Source organism: Rhincodon typus, chromosome 9 (assembly GCF_021869965.1).
Source record: "Rhincodon typus isolate 14 chromosome 9, sRhiTyp1.1, whole genome shotgun sequence".
In the NCBI taxonomy this organism is placed as follows: Eukaryota; Metazoa; Chordata; class Chondrichthyes; order Orectolobiformes; family Rhincodontidae; genus Rhincodon; species Rhincodon typus.
Genome location: NC_063340.1, coordinates 72,229,620 through 72,245,896, shown reverse-complemented (window position 1 = coordinate 72,245,896; position 16,277 = coordinate 72,229,620). Strand labels below are relative to the sequence as shown.

At 40.2% G+C, this 16,277-nt stretch overlaps 2 protein-coding genes across 2 annotated transcripts in view; both read left to right on the top strand.

The window, feature by feature from the left end:
* The window catches only part of LOC109915512 (formin-2-like), a 364,588-nt gene that overhangs the window by 77,467 nt on the left and 270,844 nt on the right, over positions 1-16,277 (top strand). The gene's annotated exons all lie outside the window — the stretch shown is intronic.
* Positions 1-16,277, top strand: part of LOC109915656 (formin-2-like) — a 65,361-nt gene that overhangs the window by 11,952 nt on the left and 37,132 nt on the right. The window lies entirely within an intron of this gene.

Here is a 16,277-nt window from a genome sequence, read left to right as displayed (position 1 = left end):
TGTATATGCTAGTTACTTATTTAACGCTGTGAAAAATTGATTTCACTGATTTGCTGTCTGAAAACACCTCAGTGTCGTTACTACGTTTTAATGTCACCGAAGTTCTTGAACTCCTGAAGAACCTATTAACTCGGAGCAAGGGTAGAGCTGGCATGTAGAAAGGGGCAGGCCTATACAATAGGCCTTTACAGGTAGCATCTTTGTTTCACCTGTCTGTGAAAGGGGGGGCCCTTAGGCTTGCACACTTCCCCTTCTTTGACCGAAATTAGAAGATTTTCTATTAATGTAACAATAGAAAATGGAAACTAAGTTTGCAATGTGATCTTGGTTCATTCCTTCAGCATCCCTTTCGCTTCTGTAACAGGTATTTTTATGTGACTGATGTTTCAGTATAGTTCAAAATGTTTCTAATTGTGGCATATAAAAGTATATTGCACTAGTAGCTGCTAAATTGAATAGGTGGCTCTCAAATTGCATTATATAGTAAGAATCGTTTACCAAATTTCTTTTTTCTTTCCACCATGGATTCTATCCTTATTGTTTTTTGGAAGGGTGGGTGATGTAGATGAAGTGGCCAAGGAGTTAAAAAGGATGGGCAGTTTCAACATCTGCAGATCTCACTACAAAATTGATCAAACACCTGAAGTTTTTTTAAAAAAAAAAAAAAAAAAAAAAATTTTCACCAAATAGCAAATGGTGTCGTAGTAGCTTGGAGATGAAGCTGGACAAGATTCTTTGTGTTTCACACTGATTAATGTGACTATCCTGGAATTCCCTCTCTGTTGCACCTGTGGGGGTGTCCCTGTGCCAAATGGACTGCAGAGGTTCATGAAGGTTGCTCACCACTATCTTCTTATGGGCAGCTGTTGAAGTTCATACTTCCTGAGCAACTTTTTTAAAGCAGCCCTTCACATATGCTTGAAAGACTACTTTATCTTCCTGGGTCAGAAGAGCATTGATGGTGAAGCCATCACTCCAGCTGTTTTGTAACTTTGGAAGGCTCCAGCAAATATTTGTCTTTCGATTTTGGATAACGAAGCTCAAAAGAGGGAAAAGCATCTCTGTGGAAGGCAAATATCACCCTTTGATACTAGATATGCCAGTAGGAGGAATTCTTCTCTCCCAACCTCTTGATTTTGGAAATTTAGACTATTTGGTGAACAGGATTTAAGTCTTTATGCATGTTTCGTAATGAGGTCAAAGAAATAGATAGTTGAGATGATTCTAGTAAACCCACGTGGTGCCAGTTAGGAAGACAATGTAAAGAAAGATGTAGTCATACATTTGAGTGAATGAATACTCCAAAATGGAATCCTGGGTTGAGCAGTGGAGCCAGAGGTTCTGGAATTGTACAAGAAGTAGTTTGATTCTTGGCTGTTTGTAGTGAGCAAAAGAGGCAAGTATATATTTTTTCGTAGAAGTGTGGGGTGGCTAGACAAATTGTTCCATTTGTGCATTTAATTGTATGATCATTCCAGCATTACACAGTTCAAATGTATACAGTATTTCATGTTGGAATTAATGCATCAGATTATACTTGTCTATACATCATTATTCACAATGTTAAAATTATCCCGAGATACTGGTGTAAATTACTTGAAGATCGTTTCTGCTGGAAAATATTGACTAAGAAGCAAAATGTGCAACTGACCTTGAAATCATGCTCATCTCTTTCATGAGGTGAAAGAAATGTGACCACCTCTGTTGACATGCTTTGCTTTGCTTGATAGTAAGCAAGGCAAAAATTATTCTTTTCGTGTTGCCTTGAATTGAGTCATGCAGAGATTTGAAATCCTCCACGCTTTTTGTTTATAACCATCCTGTACACTTATCACACTTTTTTTACACCAAGCCTATTACTACTTTATACTGTTTAGCGTTTTGACTCACTCATGCATTCAATTCAAATTTGATTTTGCTTGATTATTGCCTCTTGATTAGTAACATGAAAGTCAATTTGAAAGATAAGCCCAGTGTCTTTTGGGATGAGTTTAGTTGTGATCTATGATCAGTTGACAGTGTGGAATGTGAAAAGGTTGTCAACATCAAGTCCAACCTTCCCTTTCCTCCCGTGACCCTTGTGTAACGGGGAGCTTGAGAAAATGACTGAAGAGATGATGGAAACTGAGGGCAAGAACCATGTGAATTGGCAAGCACTCCTGATAGATTGAAGGGATGAAAGTCTGGGCGAGTGAAGGAATGGAAATGGCAAACCGGTGAGAAATTGTCAAATGGTTTACTCGGAAGTGTAAAAGACCAGCCATGAATAGAAAAGAAGACTATCATCTTTCCCGTTTTAGGAAATTTTGTGTGACTGCTCCTGTTGGTACAGAGATTCAAAAGTATTTTGAAATTAAGTTGGATGGAGTGAAGGGTAGTCTTGAGTGATTAAAAGTGGAAACTATCTGCCATTTTGAAACAGATGACAGTAATTCTATAAACTGTGCACCACGATTTTAGAAATTCATCTGTTCTTTGTGTTGGGAAGAGATTTCCAGAGGACACTCAAATGAGAACTTTGCTGAAGGTGGAAGCAGCACAGTTGCTGGTTTGAAACAAAGTCGGGGGACCCTCAGAACTATTTGCATTAAATATGTCCTTTTTATTTTTTAGTCAATAACTGTTTGTTTGGCTCCATGCCCTTTTGTCAATTGAAGACTCCTAACATGTTTTGTTGGTGTTTTAACCTAAATAATGGAAAGGATACTGCCTGTTTAGGCAGTTATGTTGTTTGAAAATAAAAACAAAATGCTAGCAATACTCAGCAGGTTAGACGGCATCTGTGGAAGGCGAAAAAAGTTAATGTTTCAGGTCTGTAATCTTGCATCAGAATGGTTACTGTTGACAAGATTCAAGAAAAATATTATTTAACAGTGACTGTGTTTATATCTCTCTGTTTCTCTGCCGATGCAGGGTATAACCGCACCAGTTAGTTCATACAATTTATGGAATGACTATTTGTGTCTCCTGTGATCTTGAGCCTCCTAATTTGGAATGATAATTAAGAATATTTTCAACTATAAGAGTTGCCAACTCTGGGCTTATTCTCGGAGATTTCATCCACCCACTCCATCTCCTGCTTTTCAAAGTAATCATCAGGTAATTCTGTCTTTGCAGCACACTGAAATCATCAAAATATTGAAATGAGGAGCAGAAGTAGGCCATTCAGCCCTTTAAGCTTCTCTGCCATTCAATATGACCACGGCTGACCATCCAACTCGGCACCCTGTTTCCACTTTCACCTCATACCCTTTGATCCCTTTAGCCTTAAGACCTACGTCTAACTCCTCCTTGAAAACATTCAACTTTTTAACCGCCGCTGCTTCTGTGGCAGAGAATTCCACTGCCTCACCACATTCCAGGTGAAGAAATTTTTCCTTATCTCAGTCCAAATCCTTAGACCATGACCCCTGGTATTGGAATCCCTAGTCATTGGGAACGTCCTTTCTGTGTTCTCCCTGTCTAATCCTGATGGAATTTTATAGGCTTCTCATGAGATTCCCCAGCCAGAACATAATCCAAACCAGTCCAACGGTCTTTTATTTTTAAACCCAAACTAAGTGGGATGTTGCAAAAATGCTTTCATTACAATGTTCTGCTTTGCAATTCTAAGTGTAATACAATTCTTGAGCTATAAAAATTGATGTTCCCTTTCTAAGTTTGGTTTCTTGTGTGGTGGTCCAGTTGAATGAAACATAAGATGATGTTGTCTGTCTTTAGCAATGTTTAAAACAACATTTTAAAAGGGCAAAGCCCGTCCTGCTGCCTCATGTTGCCTGTAGTCTCTGTTCGGATACCTGGGATCCAGGAATCCTTTTATATCAGCTACTGGTATTAACCCTGATCTCTCTGAATCTCTTAAAGATGCAGTGATGGGCAATTCTTAATTTGAACGTATTCACACCTGGTGAGGTGATAGTTATGTCAGCTCCAGTGACAACAGAGTCATAAGCATATAAACAGACCCTTTGGTCCAACCAGTCCATGTTAAACATAATCCCAAACCATACTAGTCTCACCTGCCCACTCCTGGCACATATCTCTCCAAACTTTTTCTATTCATTTACTTACCTAAGTGCCTTTTTAAACATTTTTAACTTTGCCTACAGCCACCATTTCCTCAGGAAGTTTATTCCATGTGTGAACAATCATCTGTTTTTTTAAAAGAAAAAAAACAATATTTGGGTAACATGGCGTAGAGGCATCTGGGCTACAGCTAAGCAATTTGGTTGTAAGCTGCAGCATGGTTCCCTCTGTGTGTTATGCTGCAAGAGGATTCTGTATGATGGAACCTTTCGGTGTATAATGGACCTCTTATGTTGCCAGATCACATGTCATCACAGTGATGATGCCACAAGCATGTCCCTTCACAGTATATATTATATTCTAAGTGAGACATAACACAAGTTCCCCAAAGAAAGTGAACTATCAAAGATATACACAGTCACACAAAGGTATGTGCAGTCAATTATAAAAGTATATAAACAGGTAAAACCACTAACCAGGTTAGTAATTCAAACTTCAAAGTAACATTTGAGGTTGGCCAGTCATTTCTTATCTGTGCACCTATCTGAAGAGTTGAGGTGTTCTTGGTCAGGCTTGGCTGACAGCTTGGTCGTCTTGCTGCTGGTTGTTGTCACTCAACATCGCACGATCTTCATCAGCGTTTTCTCCCCACTGTGTGTCCATCATTGGTATGCTGTACATTGATTTGAGCTGGCTTCTGTTTCTTTCTGCTGTAACACAGTGATCAGAAATGACTTCAAATGATCTAGACTGGAGCAGAACCTTTAAACCTTTTGCTGGTATCCAGGTGTATGTGATTTGATTCCTGACTTGCACACTCTGCTCCATGCACAATTGTGCATTTCTCTACCTGCCTGCTGGCCATGCATCTCTTTCTTTCACGGAAGAATGTCTTGTGTCTCGGAATGGTTCGACAATTAGTTGAGGCAAGGTCATTGACACTTAAGCTACCCAAAATGCTCAGAATGCACCACCACGAACTCTAGTGTAACTAGGGATGCACAGTAAATGCTGGCCCAGCCAGCAATGCCCATGTCCCATGAGTAAATAAAAATAAAATCATGAGTAGCTAGATACCTGATTTTAGCTTTAGGAAGTACACAGATTTATGTGCTAACATTCTTGGGTGTTGGATCCCCCATGCCCTTTGTATTCCATGGTCATGATATCTTGGTGTAGTATTAGGATTTCTTTGGCCTTGAAAATAACTTATTGTAATGTACTGAGTTCATCCCCGAATGAATGGACATTTTCAGAAACTTCTTTAATGCTGTCATGCCACTCTTGGACAATAGCCTTCTGCAACTCTTGTCGCTTCTCTTCAGCAGATGATAATTGCAAATGTTCACACAGGCTCTGGTCTTAGTGTAACAGCTCTACCTTGAGAACATCTTCAGTTTGATAGTCTAGAGTATAGTCTATGGGTAGAGGAAGACGGGCGTCCTAGCAATTTGAGTGGGTTGGGTAATCTGCTCAAATGCGGCGGTGTAATTCTCCTGGTACCTAGATTGTATGAGACTTCAAAGTCCTATCATTACATCTTGACAGTAAATGCTGAAAACATGGTGCACTCACTAATTGTTTACAGCAGATCGTTTCTCGTGTCTTACGATCCACTTCAACAAATAATTCCTAACTCAATATGTAGGTGTGTAACCAGACAACTTTGAATACCAGAGCTAATGTCTCGTGCTCAATACTGCAATGGTTAGCTTGCACAGATGACAGGGCTTTCGAATCAAAAGCGAGAGACTCATCCTGATTCGGTGTATCCAAGTCCAGCATTGTCTTCACTGGGAATGTAATATTGCAGAGATCAACATTTTGTTGACAAGACCTGCTTGAGAGGATCTAAGACATAGTGGTCGTCATCTTGCCACACAACGGTGCCCATCCTTCTGAGCATATGCAAAGGGAGCCATGCTGTGGTGATGCCAGGTCATGTGGGATAACAGCAAGCACTTGGTGTCTGTATGATTCCCAACAAAACCTCATATCTCTTGCCATCCTCAACTATATAGTTAAGTTAAATGGAACCTGGTGTTGATTTTTGTCTTAGTCACAGCAACCTAAATCTGTCATCCCTACAAGTCATCTAGAAAATCGCTATTGTTAGAATGCAAAGATGCAAAGTTTATACTGCAAGTTAAAATTTTAATCTTGATCCATTATGTGGGGCCTGGATAGGGAAAGACCCAATTCCCTTGGGAGAGAGGTCAATTATCAGGGAAAACTTTATTTAAGATGGTTCATGGAAAGGTTAGAGGGCCCATGAGGAAAATATTTTCATCCTGATGGTTTGTGTCTGGAAATCACTGCCCAATTGTTTGGTTGAGGAAGAAATTCTCGACTCGTTTTAAAGCAACAGGAATCTGTACCTGGAGCGCAATAAACTGCAAGACTACGGACTAGTTGCTGGAATGTGGGAATTACACGGGCACCAGTTTATTCAGCCAGTGGAGGTACAATAGACTGAATGATCTAGTTCCTACAGTTTTATTATACCCACATTTATCATTCATTTGCTGCGTTGCTCTGAATTGAGTGTCGGATCACAGAATGGAATTTGACTTGCTATCCGTTTTAAGAGCTTTGAAAAGTTGACCAATGCATAAATGACGAGCATGAGCAATTGGAATTGATGAGTATGTAGTAGAATATTGCTTAGCAACTTTTAAATCTGCTACTTAGATTCAGGACATGACACAAAACTGTGGGAGCTGGAAATTTTGATTTATTGTAATCACATGTACCTAAGTACAGTGAAGTGTTTTTGTTTTGGGAACAGGACAGGCGTATCATCGCAAACAAGGACTTAGAGATTATTGGCTGCTTGGACAATGAGGCATCCAGGTTACAGTGCACAGAAAGTGCACAAGGCAAGATTGACATTAGCAAGATCAACATTATTTGCAATTAGAAAGTCCATTCAGCAGCCTAGTAATGGCAGGGAATCAGAAATTGCTGTCGAACTTCAGTTCTGAGGGAGGATCACTAGACCCGAAACACAAACTCTGCTTTCTCTCTACGTGTGCTGCCAGACCTGCTGAGTTTTTTTTCCCAACAACTTCAGATTCACTTTCCTTCAGGATTGTCTCTGTGTTTCTTTTTGTGATGCAACATCATAATGCTTGCTTGGATGGTCAAAACTGATACATTTGAGTGCAAGCATAATCTTCAAGTCAGTGTTATGATCAGTCCCTGAGCAAGGTTTCCTAATTTCAGACTCCAGCAAGGTCAACTCAAAGCATTGAGCTCCCAGGTGAGGAGGGGTGAACTGATTCCACTTGGTGATTGACCCACCCACACAGTTCATTGCAATACCGTTAATCTTAAAAGATCTCTTCCCTCGTAAATACCTTTTTCTTCAAACCTAAAAGAAATGTTTTGAAAGGAGCCAGTTTAACCATGATTCCTTGAATTAACATGTAGATATTAATAACTCACTGTAAGAAGAAATAGAAAACAGCGCACATGTGCACAGAACAGAAATAAGGAGTCCAAAAAAGCCAAGATCAATCTTTGAATTATTTGTGAAGAGTGGATGTTTGAACATTGTGGCAAATGCAGTGGAGCTTACTGGTAACATTGCTATTGGCAGTTGAGTCTATTTTGAAATTTGTAGCTTTTGTAGGATGATTTTGGAACTGTCTGTCTTTTGTCCTGATTGCCTCTGCCTCTGCCAGTGGTTTACTGGCAGTACTGCGTGTGCAACTGCCTTTCCCCTTTTGCTTTACCTGTGGTGCAGGGGTATTTAAAATGGCTGCTCTCAGAGCTGTGACCCTTTTGGCACATTCTGATGTCAGACTACTAGCACAACTGTTAATTCTCTTGCCAAGACTGGTGTCTTTTTTTACAGAGATAGTAGGAACTGCGGGTGCTGGAGAATCTGAGATAACAAGGTGTAGAGCTGGATGAACACAGCAGGCCAAGCAGCATCAGAGGAGCAGGAAGGCTGACGTTTCGGGCCTAGACCCTTCTTCAGAAATGGTCTTTTTTACAAAAAATGTCTTTTTTTTTTACAATTGTGTTTGTGGTCTGAGACTCCCAGGAGATCACGGTTCAGCTTGTTGTAAGTTTTTTTTTCTTTCTCCCTTTTTGAGGTTTCTTTGGCATCTTGTCAGGTGTCATTCTGCAGTGTATTTTGTGGCTGGCTGCCTGCAAACAGACACATCTGCAGTCACCCTTTGGCTGTACGTACCATTTTGGAAAAAAAAGTGTTGTAATTGCCGTTTGATATGTCCATACATGATTTAGGATTATGATCCATGGTCCTGACCATCAGACTTCTATAATCAGGCATGGTGTTGACAGGAAAGTAACAATAAATTCTTCTATCGCTAATTTCTAACTGCTGTCAAACTGACCTTTACTGGCTATTTTCTAGGAACAATGAGATTTGACTAGTTTGTTCACAATGTAGGTGTTCCGTTTAATGCTAGGGTGACTTTCACTCCACCTTTCCAAAATTGCAAGGGCTGTTTATTCTAACTTTGACAACATTTCTTATCTTTTACTATCTCTGCTCTTTTACTGCTCATTCATATTTGTGTAAGTCAACTGTTCCTGTACAGTCCTGGATAGTTTTCCATGTTCTCTCTTCTGCAAATTTTAAGTCAACAAATACTATCTTTCCCAAGTCAGGTTTGCATATCACATAAATACTCGCTTATCTATGTTGGTTCCTGGTCAAGCAATAACTTAATTTTCTCCCTTTTTTTTTCAAGCTCCTTTATGGCCCTATCCCTGTAAACTTCTCCTCCAATCCCATAACTATCCAAAGTGTCTGCATTCTAATTCTCTGGGATCAATTGCTCCATCATTGGTTGTCATACCTTCAGTTACCAAGATGCAAAACCCTGGGATTCTTTCTCTGTCTTGGTTTATTCCTCTTACGGTGCTCCTTTTAAAGTCCACATCTGACCATACTATTGAAATAACATAATATTTCAAAGGTGCTACTTAAATGCAAGTTGTGTACATGCTTGTGTAATTCAAATTTGGGAAAAGTGTCTTTTATCGGTCTACAACACTGAAAAAGACCCTTTGGCCCATCAACTCCACGCTTGTTAAAAATAAGCACCTAATCCCATTTTCCAACACTTGGCCCATATTTGACTGAGAATTCGCTGCGTGGCAGGAAGCAAAGGGCGATGGCCGGGAGGTGTTTATATGCCCAGAACCCTGTACCCATTGGTGTTCCACCGGGAACAGTGTTGGGGCCCTTGCTGTTTGTGGTGTGTAAATCTGAATTTGAATATAGGAGGGTTAATCAGAAGTTTGTGGATGATACAAAGATTGGAGGAGTGGTAAATAGTCAGGGGGGTAGGGTAAGATCACAGGAGGATATAGATGGGCTGATCAGTGGTTAATGTAATTCAAATTGGAGAAGTACAAGGTAATGCACTTGGACAGGACAAACCAGACTAGGGAGTACATGATGGACGATAGAACATTGGAAAGCTTCTTTATAAGAAACAACATCTTTTTTTCTCTTGGAGCATAGAAGGCTGAAAGGTGACTTTTTAAGAGGTTGATCTATAATCTCGGAAGGAATAGCGAGACGTCAGGAAAGAAATTGTCCCATTGGGCGGATGCAGCATGGGTTCGTGAAAGGCAGTTCATGTCTAACTAATGTACTGGAATTCTTGAGAATGTTTGTTTGAGTGCGGTGGACAATGGGGAACCAGTGGTTTTGGTGTATTTGGATTTCTCGACAAGGTGCCGCACAAAAGGCTGCAGCGTAAGATTAATGTGCACGGTGTTACAGGTAATGTATTAGCATGGATAGAAGATTGGTTAAGTAACAGAAAGCAAACAGTGGAGAAAAATGGGTGTTTTCTCCTTAGTAATTAGTGGCTAGTGGTGTACCTCAGGAATCAGTGGTGGGACTGCAGTTATTTACAGTTTGTGTGGACAATTTAGAGATTGGGACCAAGTGAAGTGTCAAAGTTTACACATGACACTAAGATGAGTGGTAGAGCAAAGTGTGCAGAGGAGACTGGTTAAGTGAGCGGGCAAGGGTCTGGCAGATGGAGTACAATTAGATAAATATGAGGTCATCCATTCTGGTAGGAAGAATAGCAAAACAGACTATTATTTAAATGGTGAAAAGTTGCAGCATGCTGCCGTGCAGAGGGACGTGGCTGTCCTTGTGCATGAATCACAAAGTTGTTGTGCAGGTGTAGCAGATAATTAAGGCAAATGGAATCTTGTCTTTCATTGCCAGAGGGATGGAGTTTAAAATTAGGGAGGCTATGCTGCAGCTGTATAGGGTGATGATGAGGCCACACCTGGAGTACTGTGTGCTGGTTTGGTCTCCTTACTTGTGTAAAGATTTACTGGCACTGGAGGGGGTGCAGAGGAGATTCACTCGGTTGATTCCAGAGTTAAGAGGGTTGGATTACGAGGAGAGACCGAGTAGGCTGGGATTATACTCATTGGAATTCAGAAGAATGAAGGGAGATCTTATAGAAACATATAAGATTATGAAGGGAATAGGTAAGGTGGAGGCAGGGAGGTTGTTTCTGCTAACAGGTGAAACTAGGACTAGGGGGCATAGCCTTAAAATAAAGGGAAGCAGATGTAGGACTGAGGTCAGGAGGAACTTCTTCACCCAAAGGGTTGTGAATCTGTGGAATTCCCTGCCCAGTGAAGCGGTTGAAGCTACCTCACTGAATGTGTTTAAGGCAAGGCTAGATAAATTTTTGAACAGTAAAGGAATTAAGGGTTATGGTGAGGGGGCGGGTAAGTGGAGCTGAGTCTCAAAGAGATCAGCCATGATCTTATTAAATGGCGGGGCAGGCTCGAGGCCGGATGGCCTACTCCTGCTCCTAGTTCTTATGTTCTAGAGGGCATAGGTTTAAGGTGAGAGGGGAAAGATTTTAAGTGGGACCCAAAGGGCACCATTTTCACGCAGAGGATGCTACATGTAAGGAACGAGCTGCCAGTGGAGGCAAGTACAGGTAAACAATTACAACATTTATAAGGCATTTGGACAGGTACATGGATTGGAAAGCTTTAGAGGAATATGGGCCAAACGCAGGCAAATGAGACAGTTTAGGAAACCTGGTCAGCATGGACAAGTTGGACTGAAGGGCCCATTTCCATGCTGTATGGTTCTGACTCTACGTTCTCTTACAAATGCAACAAAGTGTATTTCTAAAGTTATCACTTTGTTAAAATGTTTGGTTTTTGAGCTTTTAAAGGAGCAGGCTGTCAATGATCTGAGCACAGATGTCTTTGCACTTACCTCAACTTTTCGTTTTGATTATCTGTAGAAATTGCATTTGAGCTTTGGGTTTTCTTAAGTAGATGTCAATTCAGCATGTCCAGACCATTTGTCAAAGAGTGCTTAACATTTCCACAAGCAAGACTTTTTGCTACTACAAAAGTTGTTTGAACATCACTTTGGCGTATTTGAACTTTTTTTTCCAAACATACTGAACCTGTTGGCTGAGGAGATGTGTTGAAAAGCTAAATTGTTCCAGGTGGTAACAATGAAATGAAGCATGCTGAAAACCATTGCTGTATAAATAGCAGGCCATAGGTAATCTGAAAAGTTGTTTTGATGTTTCTGGTTTCCTTTTGTTTTTAAGTTACTCATGCACTAAATGGCATTGACCGCAGCCTGCGCATGAATTAATTGAAACCTGTTAATTTATTCTAATGACTCGTGCTGACAGTAGCTATTATTAAAGGGCAGCTAGGGAATATACAAAACTATGGGGTGGGGAGAAAGACTTCACCTAATCTCTGTTTAAAATATGTATCCTTGATTTTTAGTGATCCCTGGCTCTAGATGAGCCATCTACCCTGTCCATATCATTCAGGATCTTGTGCTTCAATGAAGTGAACCTTTTAATCTTCTAAATTTCAGCAGGTACAAGCCTAGTCTGCCCAACCTTTCTTGTTAAAACAACTCTGTCATGTAAACCTTTGTGGAACTGTTTCCAAGGCACTTGTGTTCTTCCTTTAAACGAGACTATTATTGGTGCACAGTACTGCAGTGTGGAATCGAGCATAACCTTGTCACATTCTTTATCAAACAGCAAATCGGTGCATCCATCAGTTGTCCTTTTATCCGCTGTGCATGTTACCTCCTTGACTCCAATAGATTGGCCAAACATGACTTCCCTTTCACAAAACCATGCTGCCGTTTTCCCGACCAATAGATTTTAAGCTAACTAGCCTGTAACATCTTGCCTACTGTCTCCCTCCTCCTTAAATAAAGGAATTAAGTTTGCTATCTTCCTACCCCATACATCTGTCCCAAATTGAGAGAATTTTGGGAAATTTAAAATCAACTATTTTACTAATTTATTTTAAAATTCTAGGGTGAAGTTCATCAGGATCTGGCCACTCATTAGCCTGCAACTCCAATCATTTGCTCAGTACCATTTCCCTGGTGACTTATTATTTTCCTGGGTTCTTCTGTTGCCTCCCTCCCTTTCATTGCCAGAGTTCTTGTTGCTGTTGGCGTGTTACTTGCGTCCTCTGTAGTGAAGACGGACAAAATATACCTGTTCAATTCATTTGCCATTTGCTTCTTTTCCATTATTAATTTTCCAGTCTCACTTTCTGTCGGCCAATATTCCGTTTTTAACACTTTTTTGAAATGTTGACGTTAATTCTTACCATCTATTTCTGATTTATATTTCTGATTAGCATTCTCTATTCTTCACCTTCTTAATGTTGGTTCATCCTTTTCTGCTTTTTACATTCTATACAGTCTTCTGACCTGCCATCTGTTGCATAATTATATGTATTTTCTTTAAGTTTGTTACAATCTGTAACATTTTCTAGTTAACCATGGATTGTTTAATTCCACATCATGCCCAACTACCTATCACCTTGTTCCTGTCTTTTCAGAGACATAGAAGATGCAATCCTCTCCTGACTATTGACTCCCCTCCTTCGCACCTGGAACAGCACTGTGTGTGCCTATACCACATGGCCTGCAGTTGTACTGTCATTAAAGACGTACAGCACGGTAACAGACCCTTCAATCCAACTTGTCCATGCTAATCAGACATCCTGAATTAGTCTAGTCCCATTTGCCAGCATTTGGCCCATATCCCTCTAAACCCTTCCTATTCACGTACCCATCCAGATGCCTTTTTAAATGTTGCAATTGTACCAGCCTTCACCACTTTCTCTGGCAGCACATTCCATACACGCACCACCATGTGCATGAAAAGGTTGCACTTCAGGTTCCTTTTTCATATCTTTACCTTCTCACCTTAAACCTGTGCCCTCTAGTTTTGGACTCCCCTAACCCTGGGGAAAAGACCTTGGCTGTTCACCCCGTTCATTCCCCTCATGATTTTATAAAACATGTAGAATGTCACCCCTCGTCCTGCAGGGACACTCCAGGGAAAATAGCCCCAGCCTAACCAGCCTCACCTTACAACTCAAAGTTCTTCAAGAAGGCGTCTTACCACCACCTTAATGAAGACAAATAAGGATAGGTATTAAGTGTTGGTCTCACCAGCAACACCTGTATTCTCTGAATAAAGTTTTTAAAGTGCATGGAAATTGTGCTCTGAAGTGGAGATATTTGGATAGTAATGGTTGAAAATACTTTATCATCATTCCAGGTCATAATTCGTGGTCTGCAACTTGAGGACCCATATGGGCTGTTCCTGCTCTTATTTCTCATGTTATCTTAATATGTGAATTATTATTGCTAATTAACTTAAATACCCTGCAAGATTAAAACGCACACATGATGGATGATATCAGTGATTTGGTTTGACTGTTGTTATTATGGTTTCTTTATAAAATTGTAGCAAACCTTAATGCTGTGTGTATTTAATGTTTTGCATGCAATTAAGTCATATCTTTGCTAGTTTTTGGAACCGCCGGTTGGCTTGTGTGTGTAGAAGCCAATGGGATCGAGTGGAATAAAGAGTCTATTCCAAAGATTGTATCTTAACTTCTTGCACAAATGTTTTAACTTATAAATCCTGGAATAACTGGTACTTTTTGGCAGCATAAATACATAAACAGAAGAGGGACCAGTGGAGCTGTTGGAAATTGTTCATCATCTTTGTTGTCTAGTCCTTCTCTACTAATCAAACATAAACATTACTGAAGCATTGTTTCCTTGTTCCTATTTAGCACATAGATTAATTAGCAAATTAAATGGACAGTTGAGATTCTAGAGATCTAAATGTCCAAATTCCCATGAGTTTTCTTGAACTGTTTATTAGAAACTCTAATGCATTTACTATAATTTATAAAGGATTACACAACTCTGGAGAAAGAGGTGAGGGCAAAGTTAATAGGTGAGTAGAGCTTTGAGTGGTACAGATGATAAACGTCAGAGCTTTGGATCAGCAGACGTGTACAGAAGCTGAAAAATAAAGATGCTTTTCAAAGTGTCAGGTGCGGAAGACAGACCGTTTATGTACGAGAGTTTTGACGGCAGTTGAAGGGTGGGATAGGACTGTCAATAACCACTTCAGATAATGGAAGGAAATGCAGCTTTGGATCAAATGGATTGCCAAGGTCTGATTCAGACTGGTGGGAGGGCTGGGGGAAGGAACAACGAGGGATAGAGTTTGTGAAAGCTGCCATGTAGTCTCACCAACGCTAACTGCAAGAAAAATGTTAAAACACTGAACTGGTTACAAAACCACTTTCCTCTTAATGTCTGTCGCGATGTAGCACTCGGCTCTCACTTTGACATTCAAACATTGCCCTTACAGCAGTTTTTGAAAATATTTGTTCACGTAATGTGTGGTCATTTACTGCCAGGGCCAGCAATTATTCTCCATCTCTAACTGCTCTTAAAGATAATGAGCAGCGTTCGTGAGCCACTGCAGTCCATGGGGTACTTCCACATCCACAGTACTATATAGAATAGGGAGACTGAGCTGGTTAACTTAAGATCCTTAACCCTTGGATTAAGGCAATGTCAGGTAGTCGACCCACTTTCCTTATTTTTATTGAATCATTGTTAGAGATTTTATATAATCGAATGGCTTGCTAGACCATTTTATAACCTAACATGGAAAATCTGTGCTTAGAATCATTTGCACCATCATGCTTGAAGATCCAGAGAGGATTTGCTATTAACTTTTCAAACATAAACATGGTAGCCTGGCATTTGCAGGAAATTTACTGTGCTGTAATTAACCTGAGCTGGAGCTACCTGGATTTACTGTAGTAGTGTCTTGGTATATGCCTGGTTTGTGTGTTATCACTATGACCTGACCCAGACTGCTTTAGCCCCGCTCAATGGGAGATCATCTAATTTTATTTTAAGCCAATTTGTTGGCTTCATGTTTAATTTTGGAGTGTGGGGGTTTATCTCAGGAATACGTTCATTTGCTTTTCTGCCAAATTCCAGGTTTTCATTTGTTAATTTGTGCTGACAACTTTACAGACAATTGAAGACTAAATAAAGGGATCATTATATACAGACTGCAAATTACTGAAGGCTGTAGTCTGCTTTTATTGTCCAGAAAAAATAAAATCCATAATCTTGATTGTGTTCTGCATACATCATGGCACAGTGAACAATTCACAGCTGGAAAATCATGAAAGAAATGGTTGGAAGCATTTTGCTCATTTTTTTAAAAAAAAAGCACAAAAATCCTCTGGACAAAACCCTGATGGACAGAATATATCAATATTTACTTTATGTGGAGACTGAAGTAGACAATTTCTTTTGGATAGATGGCTTTGTGCAAGTCCAAATAAGGGCGCTACAACTTCAAAGCCGGCTGTACTGTGCAAGTATTCGTGCTGGGCGTAATTGCCTGATCTGACTTGGATGCAAAAATATCAAATATTTCAACTGCCATAGCCCAACCCTGAACAAAGGACACACATTAAGCATACATATACTTAGCTGCAAGTAACTAACTTGGTGATATGGCAACATGTGGTTTAAAGTACAAATGTGCACAGGCATGTGTTTTTCATTTAGTTTTCTTTTTGTTGTCTTGTGTATATCTTTGCAAGCCTTAAACAGGCATTTGTTGGGGAAACCAAATGGGTGTGATGCTTGGCTACCGAGGCAAATTCATTTGTCAGCTTCTGAGTCGTTGCTCCTGGGGGTGGGGGGAGGAGGTGGTGGTATTTTTCTTCAGGATGGCCAGAGATCATCAATTGATCTCTGCATTCATTGGCTTCCACACATTTCATCTTAAAATGATGACCTACACTAAAACCTGTTGTGCATTTATGACTGGTCAAGATTAGTGATTTGTCTGAAGTCTTTCCCCTTTGGTAGAGCAATC